Source organism: Loxodonta africana, chromosome 3, assembly GCF_030014295.1.
Source record: "Loxodonta africana isolate mLoxAfr1 chromosome 3, mLoxAfr1.hap2, whole genome shotgun sequence".
Classification (NCBI taxonomy): domain Eukaryota; kingdom Metazoa; phylum Chordata; class Mammalia; order Proboscidea; family Elephantidae; genus Loxodonta; species Loxodonta africana.
In genome coordinates this window covers 131,463,043-131,485,079 of record NC_087344.1, presented here as the reverse complement: position 1 = coordinate 131,485,079, position 22,037 = coordinate 131,463,043, and the positions used below count along the sequence as shown (strand labels likewise).

Sequence of the window (22,037 nt, the reverse complement as noted above, 5' to 3'; positions counted from 1 at the left end):
AAGTGCCTACTTCATAATCAAAAACCAAAACCAAACCTGTTGCCGTTGGGTTGATTCCAATTCAAAGCAACCCCATAAGACAAAGCAGAGCTGCCCCATAGAGTTTCCAAGGAGCACCTAGTGGATTCAAATTGCTGACCTTTTTTTGGTTAGCAGCCATAGGTCTTAACCACTATGCTACCAGGGTTTCCGCCTATCTCATAATTCTTAATAAAAGGCATACCAGTACAACCTTCCATATCTATCTATATCCCTAGCTACCATACAGTATCTGGTTCATGACAGGTGCGCTCTTAAGGTTTGCTGAAATAAAAAAAAGAAGCGAAAATGTTTTGTGTTCAAAAGGGAGATAGGCGATAGGAGAATAATGTGTGTCCTACTGGCATAAAAGAACTTAAATTTTTATAAAGAAAATCCACCAATGACATTTTTTAATGAGATAGAAAAACAAATCACCAACTTCATTTGGAAGGGAAAGAGGCCCCGGGTAAGTAAAGCATTACTGAAAAAGAAGAACAAAGTAGTAGGCCTCACTCTACCTGATTTTAGAACCTATTATACCACCACAGTAGTCAAAACAGCCTGGTACTGGTACAACAACAGATACATAGGCCAATGGAACAGAATTGAGAATCCAGACATAAATCCATCTACATATGAGCAACTGATATTTGACAAAGGCCCAAAGTCAGTTAAATGGGGGAAAAGACAGTCTCTTTAACAAATGGGTGCTGGCATAACTGGATATCCATCTGCAAAAAAATGAAACAAGACCCATACCTCACTCCATGCACTAAAGTGAACTCAAAATGGATCAAAGACCTAAATATAAAATCTAAAACGATAAAGATCATGGAAGAAAAAATAGGGACAATGCTAGGAGCCTAAAACATGGCATAAAAAGTATACAAAACATTACTAACAATGCAGAAGAAAAACTAGATAACTGGGAGCTCCTAAAAATCAAACACCTATGCTCATCCAAAGACTTCACCAAAGAGGAAAAAGATTACCTCCAGACTGGGAAAAAGTTTTTAGTTATGACATTTCTGATCAGCCTCTGATCTCTAAAATCTACATGATACTGCAAAAACTCAACTACAAAAAGACAAATAACCCAATTAAAAAATGGGCAAAGGACATGAATAGACACTTCACTAAAGAAGACATTCAGGTAGCTAACAGATACACGAGGAAATGCTCACGATCATTAGCCATTAGAGAAATGCAAATCAAAACTACAATGAGATTCCATCTCACTCCAACATTAATCCAAAAACACAAAATAAACGTTGGAGAGGCTGTGGAGAGACTGGAACACTTACACACTGCTGGTGGGAATGTCAAATGGTACAACCACTCTGGAAATCGATTTGGTGCTTCCTTAAAAAGCTAGAAATAGAACTACCATACGATCCAGCAATCCTACTCCTTGGAATATATCCTAGAGACATAAGTGCCTTTACATGAACAGATATATGCACACCCATGTTCACTGCAGCACTATTTACAATAGCAAAAAGATGGAGGCAACCAAGGTGCCCATCAACAGATGAATGGATAAATACATTATGGTATATTCACACAACGGAACCCACCCACTGCCGTCAAGTTGATTTAACTCATAGCGACCCTATAGGACAGAGAAGAACTGCCCATTGAGTTTCCAAGGAGCACCTGGTGGATCTGAACTGCCAACCTCTTGATTAACAGCTGTAGCACTTAACCACTACACCACCAGGGTTTCCCAGAGACAGAAAGGGCCATATAAACCAGAGACTACATCAGCCTGAGACCAGAACTAGATGATTCCAGGCTACAACTGATGACTGCCCTGACAGAGAACCCCTGAGGAAGCAGGAGAGCAGTGGGATGCAGACCCCAAGTTCTTGTAAAAAGACCAGACTTAACGGTCAGACTGAGAATAGAAGGACCCCAGAGGTCATGATCCCCAGACCTTCTGTTAACCCAAGACAGGAACCATTCCCAAGGCCAACTCTTCAGACAGGGATTAGACTAGTTTATGGGATAGAAAATGATACTAAGGAAGAGTGAGCTTCTTGGATCAAGTAGACACATGAGACTATGTGGGCAGCTCCTGCCTACAGAAGAGATGAGAGGGCAGAGGGGGTCAGAAGCTGGCCGAATGGACATGAAAATATAGAGTGGAGAGAAGGAATATGCTGTCTCATTAGAGGGAGAGCAACTAGGAGTATATAGCAAGGTGTATCGACTCGACGGCACTGGGTTGGGTGGTTTATATAAGTTTTTGTATGAGATACTGACTTGGTTTGTAAACTTTCACTTAAAACACAATAAAAACTAAAAAAAGAAAATCCAGTTACCCAGAACACCTTTCATCAAAGCTAAGAAAGTCAACTTTCATGTTACCATACTTTTGGAATAATATGCAAACAACAGAATTTTTTCTGGAATTAAAAACAAAGTTCACAGAGGTCACACTCCAGACTCTGTGTTTAAGATTTTTTTTTAACATATTTAGATTGAAAAGGAGCCCTCATGGCACAGTGGTTAAGCACTTGGCTGCTAACAGAAAGGTCAGTGGTTAGAACCCACCAGCACTTCACGGGAGAAAGATGTGGCAGTTGGCTTCTGTAAAGATTACAGCCTTGGAAACCCTATGGAGCAGTTCTACTCTGTCCTCTAGGGTCACTATGAGTCAGAATGGTTTCAAAGGCAATGGGTTTGGTTTTGGGTATTTAAATTGAGAATAAACAACAATTTTGTCTAATACAGCATGATATTTGTTGGGACACAATTCTCCATTGCTTTCTCACGTATCTGCACGCTCACTGGGCAGAGACACTGACTGGTCTTTGTTCAGACCATCTTTTCTAGGGTGGTTGTATAGCAATAGCTTTGGAATACAGAGATACTGTCTCTCCCTGGAGCAAAAACCTGGGCTCCCTAAACTCAGGGTTTCTCTCTAGTAATGTACCCCACTGTATGTACAGGTGTCATCCAGCCCACTTTGTGTCACTTGCTGGTAGCCAGAGCTCAGGAAACTGGTGAAAAAAGGCTAATACTCTTCTCCTACCAGCAATCATGAAACTGTGGCAGGCTAAGAGCTACAGTTGCTAATTAAAAAGGTTGGCAGTTTGAATCCACCTGCCGCTCCTTGGAAATCCTATGGGGCAGTTCTGCTCGATCCCATAGGGTCGCTATGAGTTGGAACTGACTTGACGGTAAAGGGTTTGTTTTGTTTTAAGAAGCCCTGGTGGCAAAGGGCTTCAAGTACTTGGCTGCTAATCAAAAGGTCAGCAGTTTAAACCCACCAACCGATGTGTGGGAGAAAGATGTGGCAGCCTGCTTCCATAAAGATTTATAGCCTTGGAAATCCTTTGGGGCGGTTCTACCCTGTCCTATAGTGTCACTATCAATCGGAATCAACTTGACGGCAATGGATTTTTGTTTGTTTGTTTGTTTTTAATTTGTTAGCTTGCAATAAAATCTCAGAACCTTCACAGCTCTTGACAATGAGAATTTGTATATCCATAAAAAGATTGTTTAAAAAAAAAAAAACAAATCTCACAGTCTTTTTTACTCATAGTTTTTCCAAACAGATATGTCAACCCTATCAAATGTCTTTTGTTAGTGAACACTGTAAAGGATAACTTTATGGTATCCACGTGCAATGTTATCGTTAAATAAGTTTATTGAGCTATACATTTTCCCGATACCTGTTTCCAAAACACAAAAATATTATCCATGTGTTCTAGCCACAGGGCCTACGCTCACTGATTAAAGACGCTCTTGATGTGATGTACACTTTGGCCAAGTAGTTTTCAAAGAGGGGTTGGTATTTTTATGCTGCGAAAGATCCTTGAATATATAACCACCTATATCTCACCCAAGGAGCCCTGGTGGCACTGTGGTTAAAGCACCTGGCTCCTAACCAAAAGCCCAGCAGTTCGAACCCACCAGCCTTTCCATGGGAGAAAGATGTGCTGGCAGTCTGCTTCCATACAGATTACAGTCTTGAAAACCCTATGAGGTAGTTCTACTCTGTCCTATAGGGGTTGCTACGAGTCGGAATCGACTCAACGGCAGTGGGTTTGGTTTTCTGGTTTATACCTCACCCAGCTAAGACCACTGCTTTAGGCCGTGCAGACTTGTAACCAGTAAAAGATCAACATATTGTTACGCTGGTCTATTGTTGTTAGGTGTCATAGAGTCATTTCCAACTCGTAGTGACCCCATGTAACTGAACTGCCCCACAGGGTTTTCTAGTCCGTAATCTTTACAAAAAGAGATAACCAGGTCTTTCTACAGAGGCTTAGTGGGTTCAAACCACCAACCTTTCAGTTAGCAGCTGAGCACTTAATCGTCGCACCACCGAGGCTCCTCAACCTCTTATAAACCCTGGAGGTAGTATAGTCTTCTTTTTCAGGCTGTCTGTTCATATTCCTATAATGCTGGGTTTATATTTGAAGTTCTTCTGAAGCCTAACATACTAATAAGCATGGCTCTTCACTTAGTCCAAAATGACAGTAACCACCTAGTCTATGAGGACAAGTTCAGGATCATTGCAAATTTCCTCTTGTATAAAAATCTAGAGGTCATTACAAACCAGACTTAATTAAATGGAGGGGCCTATGATGGTAGCACATTTTAAAAGAAAAGAGGTCTGGATTCAAATCCAACTTACTGGCCACCTGTGTCTCATCAACCTATTTACCCCTAGTTTCTTCAGAAGATAATGCCTGCCATCCAAGACTGCTGTTTATAAAAATTCAATGAAAATATTTCATAGAGTCCTAACACAGTTGAATAAACAGCATCCAATATATAAACATAAGCAAAAAAGGCTGGGTCATTAAAAATAACTTATCATGGTTTTATGCATATTAGTAAATGGGATAGCTATACTAAACGGCTCACCATAGTCTTTACAGCCTTTAAGCCAATATGCTTTCTAACATTTTTTTTAAAAATCCTAAATATCAAGACTTACCTACTCCAATTTACTTTCCACTGTACCTAAATAGGCATACTCTCAGAATTCAGTTTATGCTTTTATCTACTCTCCCAGTAATTCCTTTCCACTACCAAAGAAATTTTTTCTTAATTTTATAATATTGGATAAATGAAACTATATACTATATTTTCTTTTCATAATTTATCATTCCCAAAGAAAATGAATATCAGACATTAAATCTTTCAAAGTGACTTTGAAATTCTTTGTAAGGCTTCAGAAATGCAAATTTTGAATAAAAATTTTTATATCTTTGGGCACAAGTTCTCCCTTTGTCAGTAGCCGGAGGGTCCTATTTGCCCAGATCCTGGTTGATAAGATATTACTGTAAATTCTTTGTTCTTTCTTCAAGAAGAATTCAAAATTTTTCCTTCAGAAAAACTAAAAGCAAAACTCAGTATTAGGCATTTAAATCATTAATATTAAATGATTCATATGTAATATTAACACTATGAATTCATATTAAGTACGAAGTTCTAAATCTCACTCTGAATTTTTAGGATCCTTTTAGTTAGGGTACTATAATCTAAAATCGGTACTTTTTTCCCCAAAATTTATTAATAATATCCCTTCAACAAGCATTTAATTCTCCAGTCTAACAATTAATTTTAGATCGTAAAGGTCATCATAGCATTTTAAAGCGGGAGGAAACCTCTAACATCTCATGCTTATTATAAAATGTAAAGTTTTTAAGTGTGGAACAGAACTCAAATTCACATAAAAAGGCCAGACAATGATCTGACAGAGACTGGAGGAATCCCCGAAATTACAGCGCCCGGACCATCTGTTAACCCAGAACTGAAATCATTCCCGATGCCCACTCTTCAAAGATTACACAGGACTCATAAAACAAAAAATTACACATGTGAGGAGTCTGCTTCTTAGTTCAATCAGATACACGAAACCAAACGGGTGGCTCCTGTCTGGAGGCAGGAACAGAAGGCAGGAAGAGACCGGAACTGGTTGAATGGACACAGGGAACCCAGGGTGTAAAGGGGGAGTGTGCTGTCACATTTTAGGGATTGCAACTAATGTCACAAAACACTATGTGTATAAATGTTTCTATGAGAAATTACCCTGAACTGTAAACTTTCACCTAAAGCACAATTAATAAAAAAAGTAAAGCTTTTTAATTGTTACTAAAGTAAGCCTAGAAGAGACAAAAAGAAAAAATCCAGAAAGCTTGGTGGCTAACTGTATATAAAGGGGGAAAAGAAAGCAAGTATGACTTCTGGTTTTCAAGCCTAGGAGATATGGAAAAATGAAGAAATCATTGATCAAAATGAGAGTTCAGAAAGGAAGCTAATTTGGGGGAGGAAAAAACTGATTATGAAGCACTTGCTGCTGTTGTTGTTAGGTGCCGTAGAGTCAGTTCCAACTCATAGCAACCCTATATGACAGAACAAAATGCTGCCCAGTCCTGTGCCATACGGTGTCAATCTATCTCCTTGAGGCTCTTCCTCTTTTTCGCTGACCTTCTACTTTACCAAGCATGATGTTCTTCTCCAGGGACTGGTCCCTCCTGATAACATGTCCAAAGTACAAGAGGAGAAGTATTACCATCCTTGCTTCTAAGGAGCATTCTGGCTGTACTTGTTCCAAGACAAACTTGTTCATTCTTCTGGTAGCCCGTGGTATATTCAATATTCTTCACCAACACCATAATTCAAAGGCCTCAATTCTTCTTCAGTCTTCCTTATTCACTGTCCAGCTTTCACACGCATATGAGGCAATTGAAAATACCATGGCTTCAGTCAGAGGCACCCTAGTCCTCAAAGTGACATCTTTGCTTTTTAACACTTTAAAGAGGTCTTTTGCAGATTTGCCCAATGCAACACATTTTTTTGATTTCTTGACTGCTGCTTCCATGGGCTTTGATTGTGGATTCAAGTAAAATGAAATCCTGGACAACTTTAATCTTTTCTCCATTTATTGTGATGCTGCTTATTGGTTCAGTTGTGAGGATTTTTTTCTTTATGTTGAGGTGCAGTCCACACTGAAGGCTTAAGCCTTTGATTTTCATCAGTAAGTGCTTCAAGTTCTTCTGACTGTCAGCAAGCACGGCTGTATCATCTGCATACCACAGGCTGTTAATGAGTTTTTCTCCAATCCAAATGGAAAAACTTACCTTATCAATAAAAAGAAGCTTATGTCTTATTACAGAGATGGAAGTGGTAGGGCAGAGGGTGGGTACTGCTCATTGTCTCAGCTTGAAGTAGAAAACCTCTCTGTCTCTACTCCCCAATACGTGGATCCTTCTTCACTTGCCACAAATGAATAAACAATGGTATTATATAGTCCTCCTCAGACATTAGGAGCCCTGGCGGCACAGTGGTTAAGCGCTCAGCTACTAACTGAAAAGTGTGCAGCACAAAACCACCAAGCACTCCACGGAAGATGTGGCAGTCTGCTTCCATAAAGATTACAACCTTGGAAACCCAGTGGGGCAGTTCTACTCTGTCGCTATGAGTTGGAATCAACTCAATACCACAGAGGAACAACCTAAGATACTGATCTCTTAGAAACAGTACAAAATATTTTCATTATCTCTGAAATAACTTTACTTAAATTTTTTAACTCTAAAAATGTTCATGCTCTCTTTGTGCTGCCTCCTTTGGCATTACTTCAGCCCTTTTCATCTAAACCAAATAGAACCATACAAAAAACCAAGATAATCTAATCAATGGTAACCTATCTTTACTTGGCAATACACATTAAAATCCAAATGAATTCTATTTATTAACTAAAATTTAAAAGGCATTGATCCCTTATTTGACAGAATAGTTACAAAAGATAAGAGTTGGCTGGTTTTGACTGATGCTGATGGTGTTAATTGTGCCTGCCAAAAATTTAGTCCCATAAACACTGAATTCTGTTCATACAACAGTTCCTTGTCAACAAGCTATAACCACATTTTGACACCTACTAGTAGGTTTTATCAAAGTAGATTTAATCCTTTGTGTCCTCTTACAGACTAAGTTCACAAGCTTTTTCATTTTTTAAAAAGCCTTTAAACAATTAGTACTAAACATTCGAATACAGAAGGATGAAAAAAATCCAGACGCAGAGCTGGTTTTAACAACTATTTATAACCTCTTAAGAGAAGTATCAGCTTCTACTAATAAATATCTCCTTCCCAAATGTCACTCACTTTATTACTTAAGGGATTCACTTGGTTTATGAAAATATCTTTGAAAAAGATAAACCACACACAGTGGTTAGCTGAGCAGAGAAAGGGAGAGAAATGAGTTCGGGAAGAAGTGCCAGGGCCTTCGATATATTAGTTACGTTGCATTATAAATGTGGAAATATGTTAATATTTAATAAAGCCAAGTGGTAGATATAAAGGTTATACTGTAGGTAGGAAAATGGTATAAATTGCTTTGTTTGTCTCTCAACTTACCCCCCGCTAGAATAAAAACTCTAAGACTAAGAAAATTTGGTCGAGGGGGAGAAGAAACAGTCTGGAAATATTGTAACACAGCTAGTTTATAGAAGGTGAATGAGAGGGCCAGTGCCATAGCACTGGTGACATAATAGTTGGGACTTCAGAAAACAGCAAGGCACCAATTACAAACTATGAAATAACTCTGCCAAGAATCAGCCCAGATCGGTAACTATCCATGAAGATGCTTCTAAAAATTTTCCTTAGTATCACTTTTTCCAGTTCTACAAAAGATTACAGATGTTTAAGCTACATGCCTTTGATTCTCTAATGAACAAGCTTTTCTACCTTTCAATGTGTTTTTAATACTCTTATTTTCCAAATCATGACAATTTTGGTTTAATTAATTTTCCTATGCCCAAATATGCTGAAATAAGAAGGCAGCCACCAGTCTCTCCCCAACTCACATTAATTACTCTAAGAGTAGAACATTAAATATCAGTTTGAACCCAAATGGGCTTCCTACCATGTTGTTTTTGTTAGGTGCTGTCTTAGTCATGTGGAAAGAAAAAGAAAAGAAAAAATTTTTTTTTCTTTTTCTTTCCTGCTATAAAAGAAATGTCACAAGTGGATGGCTTCAACAAAGAGAAATTTATTCTCTCACAGTCTAGTAGGCCACAAGTCCAAATTCAGGGTGTCATCTCCAGGGGAAGGCTTTCTCTCTCTGTGGGTTCTGGAGGAAGGTCCTTGTCATCAATCTTTCCTGGGCCGAGGAGCTTCTCAGGCACAGGGACCCTGGGTCCAAAGTGTGCACGCTGCTCCCAGTACTGCTTTCTTGGTTGTACGAGGTCCCCCAGGTCTCTCAGCTTCCTTCTCTCTTTTATATCTCAAAAGAGATTACCCTTAACAAAGTGTATTAAGAAAATGTTCTGCATTCCACTTCGATGAGTGGCATCTGGAGTCTTAAAGGCTAGCAAGCAGCCATGCAGGATGCTTCAATTGGTCTCAACCCACCTGGAGCAAAGGAGACTAAGGAACACCAAAGACACAAGGAAAATATGACCCTGAGAGAAAGAAAAGGCCACATAAACCAGAGAATCCATCAGCCTGAGACGGGAAAAACTAGATGGTGCCCAGCTACCACCAATGACAACCCTGACAACGAACACAACAGAGAATCCCTGACGGAGCAGGAGAAAAAAGGGGTGCAGAACTCAAATTCTAGTAAAAAGACCAGACTAATGATGTAACTGAGACTGGATAGAATCCAGAGGTCATGGCCCCCAGACTCTCTGCCCACAACTAAAACCATTCCCAAAGCCAACTCTTCAGACAAAGATTAGACTGGACTATACGACATAAAACAACACTGATGAGGAGTGTACTTAGCTCAAGTAGACACATAAGACTATGTAGGCAGCTCCTGTCTGGGGGCAAGACAAGAAGGCAGAGGGGGACAGGAGCTGGATGAATGGACATGGAAAATACAGGGTGGAGAGAAAGAGTGTGCTGTCACATCAGAGGGAGAGCAATTAGGGTCACATAACAATGTGTATACAAGTTTTTGTATTAGAAACTGACTTGAATTGTAAACTTTCACTTAAAGCACAATAAAAAAAAATTTTAAAAAGAGATTGCCTTAAGACAATCTAATATTGTAGATCTCATCAATATAACTGCTGATAATCTATCTCATTAACATCATAGTGATAGGATTTATGACACATACGAAAATCACATCAAATGACAAAACAGTAGAAATCACACGATGCTGGGAATCATAGCCTAGCCAAATTATTACGCATATTTTTGGGGACACAATTCAACCCATGACAGGTGCCATCAAGTCAACTCCGACTCACAGTGACCTTACGCATAACAAAAAGAAACATAGCCCAATCCTGTAATATCCTTACGCATAACAAAAAGAAACACAGCCCAATCCTGTAACATCCTCACAATCGTTGCTACGTTTTAGCACATTACTGCAGCCACTGTGTCAATACATCTCAATGACAATCTCCCTCTTTTCCTCTGACCCTCTGCTTAGAAAGCATGATGTCCTTCTCCAGCAACTGGTCTCTCCTGATGACATATCCAAAACAAGTAGGACAAAGTCTCATCCTTGCTTCTAAGAGCATTCTGGCTGTACTTTCTCGGAGACAGATTTGTTCATTCCTCTGGTGGTTCAATATTCTTAGTCAACACCACAATTCAAATGCATCAATTCTTCTTCAATCTTGTTTCTTAATTTTTCAGCTTTCACATACATATGAGGCAATTGAAAATACCATGGCTCAGATCAGGTATACCATAGTCACCAAAGTGATCTTTGCTTCTGAACACTTTAAAGAGGTCTTTTGCCACAGATTTTTCTGATGCAATATATCATTTTTTGACTGCTGCTTCCATGGGCACTGGCTGTTGATCCAAGGTGAGTGAAATCCTTGACAACTTCAATTTCTTTGCCACTCATCATTATATTGTTTATTGGTCCAGTTGTGAGGATTTTCATTGTCTTGATGTTCAGAAGTAATCCATACTTAAGGCTGTAGTCTTTTACCTTCATAAGTAAGTGCTTCAGTCATCTTCACTTTTGGCAAGCAAGATAGTATTATCTGCATATTTCAAGTTGTAATGAGTCTTCCTCCATATACTGTGTCCTTCTTCATATAGTCCAGCTTCTTGGATTACTGGATCGGCATACAGATTGAATAAGTATGGCAAATGGATACAACTCTGACACAAAACTTTTCCAATTTTAAACCAAGCCTCAAGTTGCAATGTTGAAGGATTCTATGGGCAAAAAATAGCATAATGCAGAAACCATAAGAAGAAGATAAAAGAAATACAGAGCCACTGCACCAAAAAAGAATTGGTCGACATTCAAACATTTCAGGAGGTAGCACATGATCAAGAACCACTGGTACCAAAGGAAGAAGTACAAGCTGCATTGAAGGTACTGGCAAAAAACAAGGCTCCAGGCATTGATGGAACACCAAATGAGATATTTCAACAAACAGATGCCACACTGGAAGCACTTACTCATCTGTGTCAAGAAATCTGGAAGACAGCTACTTGGCCAATGGACTGGAAGAGATCCATATCCACATCCATTCCAAAGAAAGGCAATCAAACAGAACGCTCAAATTATCAAGCAATATCATTAATATAACATGTTAGCAAAATTTTGAAGATAATTCAAAAACACTTGCAGCCATACATTGACAGGGAACTGCCAGCAGTTTAAATCAGATTCAGAAAAGGGTGCGGAATGAGAGATAATATTGCTGATGTCAGATGAATCTCGACCGAAAGCAGAGAATATCAGAGAGATGTTTACCTGTGTTTTAGCTTCCATGTAAAGGTATTTGACTGTGTGGATCATAACAAATTATGGATAACATTGAGAAAAACGGGAATTCCAGAACACTTAATTGTGCTCATGCAGAGCCTGTACACGAATCAAGAGGCAGTCATTCGAACAGAACAATGGACTACTGCATAGTTCCTACCATAGCCTACTGAATTTGAAAATAACATGTGGAATCACCTACAGAAATTCTGAAACATGAAGTTTTGGTAAACAGTAATAAGTATTAAAACTAAAAATCTATTTGAATAATGTTTTTATGTACAACTTCAAAAATCTGTTCCAGTTTTGAGAACAAGAGAAGGGCTGGTACATGGTGTAAAGGATTTATAACACACCTTATGAAAAAATACTGCTAGCAGGAAATGGACTGTCTGTGATTTTATTCATTCTCCTAAAATATATGTTTTTGAACTAACAAAGAAAACATTATTTCTCTCCCTACCAGTTACTTCTTATATTTTGAACACAATGACAGCTCACTATCAAAGGCTGTAATTGTTTAGCTTTTGGTCTTTTGGACAAATCTGGTAAAGGGCTTTGGAAATATATGTAGCATTAACAATGCTCATTTTAAGGTGCCCGTGGTAAACTCAAAAACATAATTTAAAATATTCATAATGTTAGTCTTGTAACTCTGACAAGAATTTTTAGGAGATTAAACAAAAACAAAAAAAATTGTGCATGAAAAGTGAGAAGTTTCAGTATGAGTCTCTAAAACAGAGGCTCTCAACCTTAGCTGCACATGAGAATCATCTAGGGAACTAAGGCTCAGGCCACACCCTACAATCAGATCAATCTCTGGAGGGCGGGACCCAGGCACCAGCATTTTTTAAAGCTCCCCAAGTGATTTCACCATGTAACCAAGGTCGAGAACCACTACTCTAAGATTCTAACAGTACAAACCTGACTAAATGTTCCACTAACCAAAAACACTCACACACATAATGTGGAGTAAAAAAGGTAAGCAGACTCTGCTTTTTTGGTGGGACAACATAACAGTAACATTTTTTCTAAGCAATCCTGACACACTTCAGCTCAAACAAATTAATTTGCCCACCGCAAAAACAAATTCACAGAAAATCGATGAGATGAGAATTAAGCCACAAAAACCTGGGAAGAATGTATACAGCTTTTTACAAGTCATTATTGTACACTGCTCCACCTAGTCTTTACCCCAAAATAAGTGTGAGATGAAACATTTTTCCTAAGAACATACATTTAACTTTTGTCCGAAACAAAAATAAAAGTCCAAATGGTAATGATGGAAATGGTTTAGCCCTACCAATGAGAAAATACCAAATTTGAAAGCAAATCTCAAGAAGCCCTTCTCTACATTTTATATGGCAAGAAATTTAAACTGCATCTATTTGCATAAACACTTCACATTTAAAAAAAAAAAAAAAAAACACTTTAAGTTTTACATATGTGCAAGTACTAATTAGTATTCAGAATAACGACGATGCAGAAACTCAAGTCTTTCCCTTAAAGGAAGTTTCCTCTACCAGCTGAATTCTTTTTTTCAAAGCAGCTTTTACTTCGTCATAATAGCAGTGTGCATTTATAGTGTTTGTGATATTTCCTAGGGTCTCAAAGAATCAATTAATCAATCCAACCTCTGTGAGACATATACTAATCAGTTACCCACACATTATTCTCAACTCCTTATTCTCTGAGACTATGTGAAAAACTTGCTCATAAGCAGTTATTGAACTGTGCCAAGGTAAATGAGACAAAAGAAGAAATATCTGAACACTTGCCAACATTCACTTTTTTTTCATCTTAACTAATCTACCCCACTCCAGCCAAAAAAAAAGGGAGTTATAATATGTGAACATTTACTCCACTGGTTTCTCATAACTGGTCTATCACAAAAGCTATGTACAGCGACACTGGTTTCAAAAAAAATGCTGTCAAAAGAGATCAAGAATTAAGAACTCAGCTGGGAAGAGAATGAATAAGCTGACAAAAAACGTACAGGAGGAATTACTCCACAGCAACTTAATTAAAAATGATTCATCATTTTAAGTGTTAGGAAAGAAGATTCTCACTAAAAAATTGAACAGTGCTTTAATCAAGTCTAGAACACTCCCCCATTCCCATACAGAAAAACCTATGCATACTTCAATTTCAAAATATCAAGCTGTTTGCCTCTGCAAGAAAGTAAGTTCATTTAACTTTCTCATTAACTAAGAACAAAACTTTCAAAAAAAAGATGCCTCTGGATGTGGTCCATTGTTAAACACAAAACAGAAGCAAAAGGTTTATGTACCATGTTCTATCAATGTGCCTTTCCTCTGGCCAGAAGATATACATAATCTTACCTTTTTCCTTCCAGAGGATTTCAGAGTATCAGTGTTAAAGTAATGGCTCAGTGCTAGGCATACAAGCTAAAAAAATTTATCAAATGGTCTAGTTAGATCTTAGACAATGATTATCATCTGAGTAACCGAACCCAACCAAACCCAGTGCTGTCGAGTCGATTCTGACTCCTAGTCATCTGAGTACACATGTAAAAAAGGTCAATGACTCAATGATACATTTTAGAGTATATTTTAGAAAGATCTATGGGCACATGTGCGGTTTTACAGATTTCACTTAATTAGATTACTAAAATAAGATTAACTTACTACACGTCTTACAACATGTGGAAGAGAAGGTACTAAAAACTGGTAATAAAATGACAATTAATGTCAATGAAGAAAATAAAGGTGCCTAAAGAAACCAATATAGCTACACAAAAATCCCAATTTACTGAGATTTGAAAGGGATACATACATAGGACAGATGCAAAGGAAATCTGACAAAATCAAATAGAAAAGTAACATAAAATTTTAAGAAAATGTCATAGACTAAAGCTAAGAATAATAACCCCTCCCCCAAAAAACATTCTAAGAAATGTAAGAAAGGGAGGGATTCCTACAATGTAAAGGAAGCTAAATAAAATTATATATTATTTTATGATTCATTCACTCTAAGTCACAGTAAAACCTGGATACTGTCATAGATTGAATTGAATCCCCCCAAAATACATGTCAACTTGACTACACCATGGTTCCCAGTATTGTGTAACTGTCCATCATTTTGTCATCTGATGTGTGTTGTAAATCCTAATTCTACGATGTCATAATGAGGCAGGATTACAGGCAGTTATGCTAACGATGCACGGTTCAATCGACAAAATTAGACTGTGTCTTAAGTCAATCTCTTTTGAAATATAAAAGATAAAAGTGAGAGCAGAGAAACATGGGGACCTCATACCACCAAGTGGATTCCAGGCTCACAGCAAGCCCATGTGACAAAGCAGAAGTGCCCCATAGGGTTTTGTTGGCTGTAATCCCAATAGAAGCAGATCACCAGGTACTTCTCCTGCAGAGCTACTGAGCAAGTTCAAGGCACCAAACTTTCAGTTAGCAGCCAAACACTTAATCACTGTGCCACCGGGTCTCCTTAGCCTATCAATACCAAAAAATCAAACCAAACCCATTGCCATCAAGTCAATTCTGATTTACAGTGATCCTATCAGACAGAGCAGATCTGTCCCGTAGGGTTTCCAAGAAGCAGCTGGTAGATTCAAACTGCTGACTTCTTGAATAGCAGCCATGCTCTTAACTGCTAAGCGATAGGGCTCTTTTATAATAACTGGGCATTACAACTGAAAGAACTTCAAGTCTCAAATCCTACAAAAGAAGGAGTCTCCAGGAAAACTCAAAGACAACAGGTGAGAGAAAAATGATACCAGAGGAAATTTTAGCCTCTGTCACCACAGCAACAGCAATGGCTGTATTACCTCAGTTCATTTTAGCCAAAACATCACATCCAGCTTCAACAAAAAATTACACGGCACACTAAAAGACAAAAAAAAAAAAAAGCCTGAGAGACAAAGCAAGTATCAGAACCTGTCTCAGATCTGGCAGAGATTTTGGAATTATCAGACCAGGGATTTAAATAACTATGATTAATATAGATCACTAGGTGATACAAACACTTTGTGTTCAACTGCTAGCCTGAAAGTTGGCAGTTCGAACCCATCTACCAGCGGTGTAGAAAAATGGGCTAACAATCTGCTTCTGTTAAGATTACAGCCAAGAAAACCCTATGGAGTTCTACTCTGTAATACATGGTGTCACCATGAGTCAGAACTGACTTGACAGCAATGAATCTGGTTTTTTGATTAATATTCTAAGGGCTCTAATAGAAAAAGTGGACAACACGCTAAATGGGTAATTGCGTTGGGATGCATCGCCTTTATATGGCCTTTTTAGCCATGGCTTGTAAATCCACCAAAAGTTTGGGTGGGACTATGCAGATAAGTTGTTTGTGGCCCACAGCTTGCTAATGACACAAATAAGGTGCATAGCTCCTTGTGAGGGTAGTATCATGTAAATAAGGTGTACAGAACCCAAACAAGGGGTTTAATCAGTTTTGCCATCCTACTAGGCTTAAAATGAGCCATCCTAGAGGCAGAAAGGGAGGAACGTCACCATTACCAAGAAAGGATAGCTAGAATGCAGCGTGTCCTTTGGATCCAGGATGACTGCAGTGAGAACCACCTAGACCCAGGAGACAAAGAGAGACCTATAACATCAGAGACACCAAGAAGCAGCCAGCAGAGCCTGGAGATGGCACACTGGGCTTCCCAGCCAATGGGGCAAGAAAGATAAGCACCTTTGTGCAAGGAGGCTTGCTGGCAGAGTGGGGTGCATCCAGGCACTTTTCAACAGATTTAAGCTTGCTGAACCACAGAGCTAGAAAGCTGAGCAACTTCGGATGGAGGCCTATTAATTGAGTAAAGTACCTCTGGGCACTTACAGGTAGAGTTAAAGAGCTTTGTAACACTTGCTCTAGCAGGGCAGAGGCAAGGCCAAGGGGCCGAGAGGTCAAGGGCCAAAGAGAGGCCTGCCTGCTGGCACAGCTGAGATGAAGCTGTCCTGATCAAAGAGCTGTATCCTGAGTCGCTTCTGATCCTGAATTGCAACCTTCTGCTTCCCTAATAAACCTTGTAATCATTGAGTATTGCCTGTGAGTTCTGTGTGGCCACTGCAACGAAGTATTGAATCCAGCAGAGAAGCAGAGAATGCCAGGGGAGGGACAGCTGGTGTCAGAATTTGTAAAAAGGGTGGAGGGTGGCGGTATGTCTGACTGCTGCCTCACAGGCATCAGCCTTGGGCTGTTGATAATGATAACGATTCTCCCTTGTGAAGTTAGGGTAACTCTGGTGGCATAGCAGTTAAGAGCTACAGCTCCTAACCAAAAGGTCAGCAGTTTAAACTCACCATACGCTCCTTGGAAGCCCTATGGGGCAGTTCTACTCTGTCCTGTAGGGTTGCTTTAAGTCAGAATTGACTCGACGACAAAAGGTTTGGTTTGGCTTTGGTTTGTGAAGTTAGAGGAGGAGGTCAGACTACACCGCCACCTCACCATTTTTTATAGTAAGGTAAGCAGTGTTTTGATGTTTAGAAGAATCTTACTCCACATAAGAACACATAAAACCTTACATACTTGGTTAGGCAGTTTTCAAATGAAACTGGCAATTCAGGGGGAGATGAGGAGGTGTGCCCTAAGACAAAAACAAAAGGAAAAGTCAATTCTGCCAATGTGAGTATAAACTTAGGATTAAATCCTTAGAAAATAATAGGGTCCCTCGATAATTTTGTTCTAGAAGATAATTCCTCAAAGCCCATATTAACATATGAAAATTAAGATAACAGTTTCCATCCACGGTAAACCTTATGTAGGGATGGAAGAGGATTAGGTGAACTGTGCTTAAAGATTCACGGAGTTTTTCAATTCTGTCATTCTCAATTCTGGGTTGGCAGACCCACTAAGTAATGAATTAAGAATAATTTTAAAGGTACAGCTAAAATACAAGTAAATAAAATGCCCAATGTTTTACTAGAAAAACAAATCCAGCATCTCTTAAGATTTTTTTCCAGCTAATTAAAACCGCTCCATAAGGTTTCCAAGGAACGGCTGGTAGATCGAACTGCCAACTTTTTGGTTAGCAGCCGTATCTAAACACTCGTAACCACTTCAAAACCAGGGCTCCAATTAGGAAAATCAAAAAGGTACCCCAAAACATAAAAAGTTATCATAGTTTGCAAATTAAATCACTGCTCAACTCATAAAGCTGTGTATAGCAACTATTATGTTAAACCTTCAGTGAGGGTGACTTATACTTAAAAATAACACTATAATGTCGGGAAAAAGAAGCAATGATAATATATGATGAAAGAGGTGACCACACTGTTTAACTCATAGTCTCTTTATCTTTCTGATCTACCAAAATTTCTAATTGGAGATGGCAAATGATTGTTCACCTGAGTTAACAGCCTTTGAATTCAAGAATTCTGTTTTTGTTTTTGTTTTTTTAGTTATTCTTGTAATCCTAGCAATAAATATAGAAGTACAACTTATTCTTCTCTATATTCGAGTGAAGAAACTAAGAGAAACTAAACTTCCTAAATTAAAATAAGAAATACAGAACACGTTCATGGCATTTTTTCCTCCATTGGGGTCATGACAATGAATCACCATGGGAAAGCTGACAATGTAGTAAAAGATATCACAAGAAATTTTTTCCAAAGTGGAGAAGTAAGCTTAGATTCTGTCTTACTTCACTAATTTGGCTATCATTCTAGGAGAATATTTTGTATATAAACACAGAGAGAGAGAAATTCCCCTATCATAGTTCAAATTTTAACTGCATTTTATAAAAATCTATCCTTAAGCTGCCAAACTGGCAAAGGCTTAGTAGGAAAGAGTGAAAACAGTTCTGTAACACTAAAAAGTCAGGGCTTTTCCTTAATTTATACAAAAGCTAATAGATTTCTTCAAGGGCAAAACATATGAATCGCAGTGATTTTTACACCTTCCTAAGTGAAGAAGGAAAGAAATAGCTGATCTGAATGTCAAATCTATAACTCATGTAACATCATCATTTATCTGAACACTTATCAGACAAGTGGTTAACGTGCTCAGCTGTTAACCAAAAGGTTGGTGATTGAGTCCACTCAGAGGTACCTTGGAAGAAAGGCTTGGTAATCTACTTCTGAAAAATCAGCTATTGAAAATCCTAGGGAGCAGAGTTCTACTCCGACACACAACATGAGCTGAAGTCGACTCCAAGGCAACTGGTTATCCCATGTAATGGGGCACTGGGAAAGTCTACACCAACAAAGAACGTAGACTCTAGACTACATTAAACCATAATAACAATAGAAAAAAGAAAGTAGTTATATATTATTATCACTATTACTGCTGTTTAGTTGCTGTCTAGCCAGTTCCAACTCATGGAGATCTTATGTATAACCAAATGAAACAATGCCCAGTCCTGTGCCATCTTCACGGTTGTTGGTATGTTTGATTCTATCACTGTTAATAACAACTTACTTAACTGTACTGTTTTCATAGTTTATAAACATTTTCACATTCATTGTATCATTTGTAGATCATCTGATCGTCACAGCAACTCTGAGGGCAGGGCAATCAACCTTTATATTAAATAAATACATGTAAAACACTTAGAATATGCCTAGTAGGTAATAAGCATTTGACATTTGTTATTGTTGTTGGTACACATGAAGGTTCAGAGGTCACGATGGCTTGCCATTAGTAGGAAAAGTATAAAACCATTTAAGAAACATGGATCCAATGGTAAAGAAGGAAGAAATTCAAAACAAACAAAAGAGACGAGAGGAAAGCCAGAGTGGTCATGAGGAGCACTAAATTCTAGTCACGGGGTTAATTAGTCACAAGAATTTAAATCTAGGACAAAAGAAAAAGGACAGTTAAAAGGAATGACAGCTCTTACACTAAAATTCTCTTGCCCCTTTCTCCGGCTAACAGCAGAGAACTCCAAGTCTGAGGTGATAGTAGTACCACAAGACAGAAGGTATCCAAGACCCTGAATCACCACATAGAGGAAAACCACCCACCAAAATACCTAATACATAAGTGGGGCCGGGGGGACTTTTACTGTGTTTAGCCAATAAAATTGTAGGCTTTATTTTAAAAGCAGCTGGAATCGCTCTAATTCAGGGAACTTCTAAAGAATTTTATGCAGAGGAGTGACATAGTTTGATTTATGTTTTACAGAATCACTCTAACTGCTACATTAAGAATAGTCATAGGAAGGCAAGTCATAGTTAAGATATGGCAATAATCCTGGAAGAGATGGTGGTAACTTGCATTAGGGTGATAACAGTGCCAAGAAGTACTCATGTTCTAGAAGTGTTTTGAAGTTAAAACCAGTAGGATTTTCCTGACAGATTAGACATAGAGTGTGAGGAAAAAAAAAAAGTCAAGGAAAATCCTAGCAACTGGAAGGTTGGAGCTGCCATCAACTGAGGAAGGGAAGGACAGAAATTAAACAAGCTGGGATTGGATAAGACGAGGTGGGAAATAGATCAGAAGATTCATTTTGAACATACTGAGATTGAGAGGTCTATTAACTATGCAAATAAAATTTTTGAGTGGGAAGCTGGTTGTATGAATTAATAGGAAACAGGTCTAAACTAGAAATATGTATTTGAAAGTTGTCAGCATGTAAATCATCAACTAAGGGAGAGTCTATAGAGAAAAGGAGAGTTCCAACAACTGGGCTGCGAGGCATTCTTATGTCAGGCTGAGGAGAAAGGAAGAATCCAACACAGGAGACAGAGAAGTGGCCAGTGAGGTAGGAAAAAAAACCAAGAATGCGAAAGCCAGTTAAAGAAATTTTATCAAGAAAGAGAAAGTGACAAATTTTGTCAAATTCTGCTGATAAGTTAGATAAGAACCAAAAAATTTACCACTGTATTTAAGGAGGTTATCAAACCATGGTCTTGTCAGTCGCCTCATATGCATGTGAAAGTTGGATAACGAAAAAGGAAGACAGAGGAACTGACGTATTCAAATGGTAGTGTTGGCAAAGAATACTGAATTATACAGTGGACTACCAGAAGAAGGAACAAATCAGTCTTAGAAGAAATACAATTAGAATGCACCTTAAGACTTCAGGATGGCGAGACTTTAGCTTGATTACTTTGGACACATCATCAGAAAAGACCAATTGCTAAAAAGGGACATCGTGGTTGGTAAAGTAAAGGGTCAGTGAAAATGAAGGAAATCTTCAATAAGATGGACTAACACAATAGCCACAATGATGGATTCAAACGTACTAATGATCATGAAGATGGTACGGTCCTGGGCAATATTTCACTGTTATATGTAAGGTCACCATAAGTCAGCCAATTCAACAGCAACTCATAACAACTGATGATTTTGGTAATTGAAGACAGACAGAACAGACATTTTTTAGAGTATTCTGCAATGGGGAACAGAAATGTGGGAGAAAGGGTGGCTGGAGATGGGTGGCCAAGACAAAGTATTGTTTTGTTTTGGAGTTGGGAGAAACACTAGCATGTTCATAACGATACAGTAAAAAAAAAAAAAATTTTTTTTTTTTTACTTAGAAAGGGAAAATGACAGTTTTAGGAAAGTGAAGGAGAACTGAAGCAATGTCCTTAAGTAGGTGGGAAGACAGGATGAGATGCACAAGTGGTCCAAAAGAAGAACTAACAATCTATAGTTAACAGGCAGAAGAGTACAATTACTGGTAGGTGGATAAAAAAAAAAAAAAAAATTTTTTTTTTTTTAGATAGGTGTAAATAATTAGGGTATAGTGAGCCGTGATTATGAAGTCCATCTATAAGTACATCTCTCAGAAGTGGTCTTTCTGAAGAGCGGTATTTGAATATTCACTATTATTTCAATTTCACTAAGTACCAAAAAGCTATTAGAAGGCTTAACAGACATCCTGGAATTACCTTAATTGAGATTAACTGTTTCAGGTGACTACTCCACAGCACACTAGAGGTCCAGGACTCAAAAGTGAAGCACCAATCTGCAATTCTAGAATAACTGTACTTCCTATTAACCCAAAGTCTCTTAAGCAGCAGCTATTATGAGAGGTTTGCAAATGATTAGAATCTATGATTCTCAGGAACATCTTACAGGTATCACTGTACAAAGTAAGGAGCCCTGATGGCACAATGGTTAAGGTCGGCAGTTCGAACCCAGCAGCAGCTCCATGAGAGAAAAGATCTGGCAATCTGCTCTAGTAAAGATCATAGCCTAAGAAACCCTATGGGGTAGTTCTACTCTGTCATACAGGGTCACTATGAATCAGAATAGACTCTACAACACACAACAACAAGAACAGAGTAGCATAATTCTCAAAAGTAGAGATGGCTCATAATCCATTCTGAATTAACGTCCTCATTTAAAAGATTACAAATTCA

The 22,037-nt window shown here is 38.4% G+C and overlaps 1 protein-coding gene across 5 annotated transcripts in view; it reads right to left on the bottom strand.

Moving 5' to 3' along the window:
• HS2ST1 (heparan sulfate 2-O-sulfotransferase 1) overlaps positions 1-22,037 on the bottom strand; it is a 220,130-nt gene that overhangs the window by 192,734 nt on the left and 5,359 nt on the right. The window contains exon 2 of one of the 5 annotated variants that reach the window (XM_064282189.1): positions 17,257-17,314. The exons of the other annotated variants lie outside the window; for them this stretch is intronic. The gene's annotated coding sequence lies outside the window, so the exon portion shown is untranslated. The remainder of the gene's footprint in view (positions 1-17,256; positions 17,315-22,037) is intronic. 5 annotated transcript variants of the gene reach the window in all.